Here is an 8,112-nt window from a genome sequence, read left to right as displayed (position 1 = left end):
AAATATTTAAAACAGCTGCAAACCCCTGCAGAGTGGATGTTTGTGATAAGAGAAAATGAACTCAGACCAAAACACACTAACCTTCTGATGCCATGAAACATAATATGCTGTTTCTGTATGCATTGCGGCATCAGTCTAATTGTGTGACGCACTGGGAATGCCAAGAACTTGAATGCTTCACCAGTGGGGCCAGCTCATGCGGACTGGCTGCTATCTGATATCATGTCAGCTAAAGTAACGGGTTAGTTGATAGAAGTTGTCCCTCCCACCCCTGCGTGCTATTTTTATGGAACAATTCCACATCCCAAAAGATGTTCCGCTTGCTACCTTGACGCCGTGTTCTTATCTCCAAAGTACTTCCTGAGAGAATGTTGTCACATCTTCCATTAGTTGGAGAGGAAGCATGATGAATGGTAGCATGTCACAACGACTTAAGATGATTACTTTTTTTGCTTTCAAAACACTGTCCTCCAATGCCCTCCTCTGGCAGAGAATATCTTATTTTGGGTGTTACAGGTCTGGCGACCAGTCTGAGTTGTCTAGCGCTAAAACTGGGATAAGCTCCAACTTCAATCAATGACAATTTAATGATAATACAGTAATAATTAACAATAATACTATTTATGTCAAGTGCAAATGCGCCTTAAAATGGAATCTTAAATCCTTGTGAGAGCTGTAGCATTTAAATCATCACAAAAATTAAGATTGTAGGGGAGACGGGTTGGTTGTCACAATTTTTACTCTCCCTTTCCTATTTTTTTTGAATGGTGTCTTTGTTGTTACCGCTTTTTTCCCATGTGGTATCGTACTGTATCACTTTGTTGCTTTATCCTGTATTGCCTACAAACTGAACTGAATCATAATGGGACTGTTATGGTTTTAAGGATATCATTTTTGTGTGTGTGTCAAATTGCAACCCCTCTATCAACATCCATATGAAATTGGTCTCATGCTTATAGATTCACAACCCTTCATTGCACCATTTGTCCCCATTCTTCAGGCCCTCCACCTACTCCTTTTGCCTCAGCAGTATTTCTTTCTGTTGCATATCTAGTGGATCAGCCTCATACACAACATTGTTTGTATTGCCTGCTCCTCTGTGGTCTCTCTTGTTATTTTCCGCAGAGGAAAAGCTGCAAGGTAATTATGAAAAGATGCAGCAAAATACGGCTGATTTTTTCTGGTATGATTAAAAAGCTACATAATCTGCCCCTGAGAGAATAGTCACATAGCTAAAGCAATTTGGATTTGTTTTCTTCATATACTGTATGTGCTGATGATGACTACGTGCGTATTAAATAGCAATAGTGATCGTACAAGTAAAACGACACATTTACAAAAATGCTTCTCAACTTAAATATTTAGTTACTAATATTCAATGTAACACTTTAATTCTAAATAATTAATATAAATATTTAATATAAATCCTAAATGTCAACTTGATATGTTTCATGTGAAAACTAAATATTTAGCTAAAAAGCACATTCAAAGGGCAATACGTTTTACATGGTCAAATAATGAATTAAAAAACAATTGGAATTGACTCTTGGAGATGGATTATTGTGATTATAAACCTACCTATGAAAACAATTTGAAGATTTAACATTTGATTATGCAGTAGTAAGTAATTTGGATTTAGCTTTTATATATGGTACTCATTTAACTCACTGGCTGCTATTGATGGTGCTAGACCTCCAATTCATTTTGACTGAGAGAGCCTGGCATCAATCGCTAGATTGGACGTCCAGCACCATTGATATTGAAAGATGAGCATTCACACCCGCTTTGAATGAACTGGCGCTTTAAATGAATCGGATGTCTATCAACATCAATGGCAGGCAATTAGTTAAATGCTATGAAAAAACAAACTGATTAAAAGTGTTGTTAAAGGCCATAACCTGTGTGCATTTCTCTTTTTGTTCATTTTAATTTGATTAATGTATTTTTATTAACATTTTACTAATTATTATTATTTTTATTTAAATAGGATTAATAATTCTAAAATACTTTACATTTTAATTGAGACCTTGCGTCCATATGCTGTATGTGGATGTCCATATATGCCAGGTCCAGGGGTCGCGTTAACCGAATATTTTCCGTCGTTGACCGTTTTTTTAAAACGGTAACGGAAAAAACTGAAGTCCATCCGTCATTTTGACCGGTTGCAATTCACACCCCAGACCACAGGGTGGCGAGTGAGCATATTAATTAGCTATTGTCTCTCTTGATGCATGACGTCGTTGGCCTTACTCTGAAAAATGTCAAGGCAACTGAGTGTCCGAAGTTTCTTCAAAAAGCCCTAAAACGACGATGGTGTTGATAAAAGAGGTGAAAAAACAGGGACTGCACAAGCGGGCACGCAATTCAAGTCCATGCGCACCAGGAGGAAAGTGTGACACTACGTTCAGGCCACAGCAGGTGAACTGTTAATTTCATTGTTCCATATGCTACTACAACTGGTAGGCTACCTAACTACTGGGGCCACAGTCAGCTGTTTTTGTCACTGCGGAGAAAAAGTTACATATTCATCTGCTTGATGTGTGATGGCACGGTGTGGATTCTCTGTTAAGCTTGCACGGTGTGGATTCTCTGTTAAGCTTGTTCGGACAGAATATTAATTTAAAATGAATGAAAACTAAATACTATTGAATATGTTGAAGCGGTATGCAATGTTAAGAGTCTTGTTAGCTGTAGGCGCACTATCCTAGACCCCTCACTATCCACTCGCGGGGGCCTGCGCTTGTCAGTGACGTTCCTTATTCTCGCTATATGATTATACAACGTTAACATTTGTTAATAATACGCTCTGTGTGTAGTATCATCCATCGCATTTCCTTTTTAAATGGGCACTTATAAGCGAACGCAAGAAGTAACAACGGGAACATTTTTAAACAGGCATTTCACGGGAGAGCATTTCGACTCTTCGGCCAATCATATAGCGAGAGCGAGTGGATAGTGAGGGGACCGCGCGCGGCTCTTAAGTGTCTCTGTCACGTGACTGTCGTAGCTGGTAACGCGCTCGGCCAAATGGACACACAAGTACGGAAGGTGAATTATGCCAAACAAAGGGTCACCACAATGTCATTATCATCATTTTAAAAATTTAAGTGACGGGTAAACATTGATTATGACCGGATTTTTATGACCCTGTCAGTCAAAATGACAGACAACGAAAAAGTCTAGCGCAACCTCTGGCCAGGTCTTTCTTTTTGGTTTTGTAATTACCAAAAATAGTCACTGGGGATGACGTTGCTCAGTGGTCGAGTAGCTGTCCCCCAACCCAGAGGTGGTGGGTTCGATTCTCTGCCCTGATGAACTCGTCTAAGTATCCTTGAGCAAGATACTGAACCCCACGTTGCTCCTGGTGCTGGGTCACCAGTAGCACTTTGAGGGCCTTGAAGGTGGAAAGGTGCAATACAAGTACAAATCCATTTACTACTTGGCCGACAAATGGTTAATTTGACAAAAAACGGTTGTAAATAGCAAAAAAAGTGACCGTCAAAAATTCACACCAGATTTTTAAACATTATTTGAAGCTAATCGTGACAAAATGTTATTGATGTTATTTTTAGCATGAAGCCGCTTTACGAACGGGGCCCCATACTAAAGCAACTCAGAACATTAACTCCAACTTTGCTTGACGGCGTCTTCACCAGTTTATTTGTTGTTGTTTTTTTTTAACATGGGAGTGTCCGTACTTGTATTTTGTAAATAGACATTTGCCCGATTACCGTGATGAAAATGTCAACGTTTTCAAAGACGCAAAATCTTCCTGTCATACCGTCCCTATGGTAATTAGCTATTTTTTATGTCCCAAAAATGCAGGAAGAAATCCCTCGCTTGCAGCTGCAAGGCTCAACCCTCCCCCACCGGTTGTTGCTCAGTGTCTGGAGGAGGTAAAACTCCTAAACTTTTGCCCCCATCGAAGAAAACGAAATCGCTGGCATGGGAATACTTCGGCTACTGAAAAGTTACAGACGGCCACGGCTTAGAGGAGGAGGGGCAACCGACATGTAAAACAAGTTTGCGAAGGGTGGCTGCTGAGGAGGCAATACCTTCAATATGATTTTGCATTTATAGAAAATTAAAGATTAGTGAACACTGTCATTAATGTTTCCCACCAACTAGTAGTGTCTAGTGGTGGTAAAACACTTTTTTTTCTCTCTCTGGCATCTGTCTGTGTTGAGAAATATGTGTATATGATGTAAACATGATACGAGTCATACACACGTGCTTTTAAAGAAAATAATTCAATTATTTTTGTTCTGATGGTAATAATGTTGAGCTGTGGCTGTGGGTTTAGGGTCACCTAAATGACTGCATTTATTTTAATCTCATTTAGAATAGTTGTTATTTTGTGTTATTATTATTATTATTTAGTTATTTTAACTTAACATTATACTTCTGTTCCAATTTGCTAATATGTTTTGAAAAAATACAATCCTGTTCAATGGGATTATTAAAAACAAAAAAACAAAAACAAAAAAACATATCTCAAAATAACACATTTTAGAGTTTATTTTGGCTTATGGTTATCATACTGTCAGAATCTCATACCTGGAAATGCGTAAGGGTAAATATGAGTATGTGAACAACTGTGTGAATACTTTGTCACCTTTGCAACAGCTTCCTAAACACAATGTGTACTTCTCAAATGAGTAAACAGCCGTTTTAGTTAAAAAATTTATATATATATATATATATATATATATATATATATATATATATATATATATATATTAACAATATATAGTACAAACAATACAGTTTAACCAGTCAACATGAAATAAAACAAGAATCCATCAAGAATATTTTAATAAAAATAATTGAAAATAACAATTAGCTTTAACTTTAGCTTTTACTTTAACTTTACCAATGGAAATATTTTTAAAATAGCTTCAGTATTGGATTTTCTTTTTTTTTTTTTTTTTTTTTTTTTTTTTGTGGTAATACATTCAAATGTATATGGTGAAAAACACTCAGGAGACTTGAAGTTCCGCTCTGAGACCCCAAATTTGGCCAAATTTCAAAATTGACCTATATGCATGTGTGATACATCATTGGAAAGCTTAAAATCACAATTTTCTGGGAGGAGAAAAATTTTGAATGGGAGAGCATTATTTTTTTTGTTTTGTTTTTTGTTTAACCCTTAAAACCTAACTCGAGGTGAGAGCATGAAAGAGCATAATTAAAGACGCCATCATTTTAACAAGATATTATCGTGTACTTAACTTGTTTGGATCTAAAAACTCTGTGTAGTGTGTCTCACCGAGTGTCAAGACACAGCTGTGAATGGCTACAGCCGGATTTTGGGGGGATTTTATGGGTGAAACATGGTAATATAACAAGGGTCACGATGCAGAAATCGCAGACATCAAGGAGTAGTCGAGATTTTCTTTTTCATATATTTACCCTTTTAAACTTTTTTTTTTCTTTTTTTCTTTGGATCGATTATTTATCATCTAAAATGGAAAATGCGACAGTAACAAAAAAAAATACAATTAAGCGATAGTTATGAGGTAGATATCTCGTGACTTATTTACAGACACAATTTTTTTCATTGTGACAATTTGTTTAAAAGTTTAAAATATGCGAATGAATAATTTTTTTAGAGCCGTTTTTTTTTTTTTTAAACTTAATATAAGACATCCATTAATGATTCGAAGCTAAAAATGACAGACATTTCAAATATCAAATTTAATTACTTACCTTCTTTTTATGGCTGGGTTGAAACAAAAGCGATTGCGTGACGTCTGTAAACGGGGGTCTTCAGGGTAAAACGGACAAATTAAAAATAGTTCGGGGGCTTAATGCACCATGAATCTGCTATGGCAGCATATCAGGGCCGTGCAGAGACCGATGGATGGGCAGGTGCTCATAGATCAAAAGGGGCACATGAACAAAAAATTAATACGCCTTACAACAACATAACTTGCAGTTTAACCAGCTTAACAGTATAATTGGATGTGACTGTGACAGACTTTAGTTGGAGGGAGGAACAGTGAATACAAATCAACACTGTCATCAACATTTTCTGGATGTGACTCAGTCTTTGCATCTTTTCTTCCTTCAAACTCTATATCAAAACGTCCTTACTCAACATGTTCTACATCTGAGAACAAACCAAATTAGATGTTCACTGAGCCAACATCAGCAAAGTTTTTTCAAAACTATTATTTCAGTATTAGAGAACTTAGAGATGTGTACCTTTCTAGATAACGTTGTGAAGAGAACTAACAAATACGGTTGCCTTGGGGTGGGCGGTTGTAATTCATTTTTAAAGCAGAAAACTATATAAGAGAAAATTACATGTTATTATTTTTAAAAAATGCCCACAATAAACCTGGTGTAAGAAATTTCACAACAGTATTTGCTCGAACACAGTTAAATAGGGTAACACCATTTGTTTTCAATTACCAGATGTCCTCAGACTCCTCACCACACACCCAGGTCACTGAGGAACAGTGTGCAGGGGGTGAGGTGGGATTATGCGCCTTTTTAGCAGCACACAGATGGCTTTAGAATTATTATTTGTTTTTTTAAAGGTGTTTTCTGTGTTCAAGTAAAGTCCTCGGTGGCGTGCCTGCACAGGCGGGCAGCACATTAATTCGCACACAAAAAAAAAAAAACTGTCAAAAGGGGCACTTTGGGCATATAGGCAGGGGTGAAAGTAGCTATAATGTTTTTGCCGGAACTACCAGACGTGAAGGTTGCCACGGAGCCCAAAATGTTATTTATTTTTTTCTTTCTTTTTTGGGGGGTGGGGGGGGGCTCAAACCTCTTAATTTACTGAAATGCAAAGAAAACTGTTTTAGCACAGTTATTTCTATAACACATACAAAACCTGATTTTCATTCAAAATTGTATTTTTTCAATTATTTGCAAAATAAAATTCAACAAAAACAGCAATAACCCCAACCTCCATCTCCTAATTTTTATTTTCCCTCATTTCCTCACAAATTAAATGCCAAATCTCAATTTTAACTACTTTTTTTTTTAATAATAAAGATATAAGTAACATACATTCAGAAAAATAAGTACAAATGACTTATATTATGCAGAGTGAAATGGAATATATTTTGAAGATCGCCCAAACACTGACTTTTTTAAATCATAAGGAAATTAATAAGTAGCCTAACATAAATTAACAAATATAAGTCCAAAGTGCACATTGACAGCTAAGATGTTCTGAACCTTCCCATCAGAGCAAATAAGCTTCCTCAACTCTTTCGTTGCTCTTAAAGATTTGATCCATTTTATGTTGCATTGCCCTTTTTTTATCGCATTAATTCAACCTTTTTTTTTTTTTTTTTTTTAATTGCTGTCCCAGAAAACATGCACATTTGAACCAATCAGAGCTATCTCTGCTGATCACATGTCAGTATGTCAGCGAATTGAATGGATAAATGAGTCTAGGCGTTTTGCTTTGCTGCGTGCATTTGCACATTGACGTGACTTATCATCGTCAGACTCGGATAACTGCAGCAGCTGGGGAAACCTCCATGCCATCTGTGGGATAAAATAAATAATAAATATTGGTGGAAACGGATAACGCTACACAAGCACTTTATTATGCTTTTTGTTAACACTTGTCTATGTAAATCTGATGTTGGTAGATTGTTTTCTTCTTGGAGATGTAATGCATCTGTGGCAGCTTAGCATTTTTTATTTTTTACATAGCGTTTTGACCGTTGCCGTCGTATTTTCGGAATCAAAGAACCGTGTACTGGAACCTGAATCTTATACCGGAACAGCATTCCGGCCCTGAATCTTATACCGGAACTGTGTTCTGGCCCTGAATCTTATACCGGAACTGCGTTCCTGACCGTTCTGGCCCACTTTCACCCCTGCATATAGACCCTACTCACCTACGTCACAAAATGACGTGTTGCTGTATCCGGCCGCCATATTGTACCTATTTTTTAGACCTATTCTCATTGTTTTCAATTAGTCGTGCAAGTTATAGAGCAATTCATGGAAGCCCCGGTGTTATCTGACGCTGTAAACTCATTGGATGCGTTACATAAAAGGCGTTACGTGGAAAAGCTTCAGTTTATCCATTCGCCAGATACGTGATTGATGCCTAAATCGATGTTTTTCGACCCGCTGTCT

Source organism: Corythoichthys intestinalis, chromosome 17, assembly GCF_030265065.1.
Source record: "Corythoichthys intestinalis isolate RoL2023-P3 chromosome 17, ASM3026506v1, whole genome shotgun sequence".
In the NCBI taxonomy this organism is placed as follows: Eukaryota; Metazoa; Chordata; class Actinopteri; order Syngnathiformes; family Syngnathidae; genus Corythoichthys; species Corythoichthys intestinalis.
The sequence above is the reverse complement of the archived record's forward strand: the minus strand, read 5'-3'. Positions refer to the sequence as shown.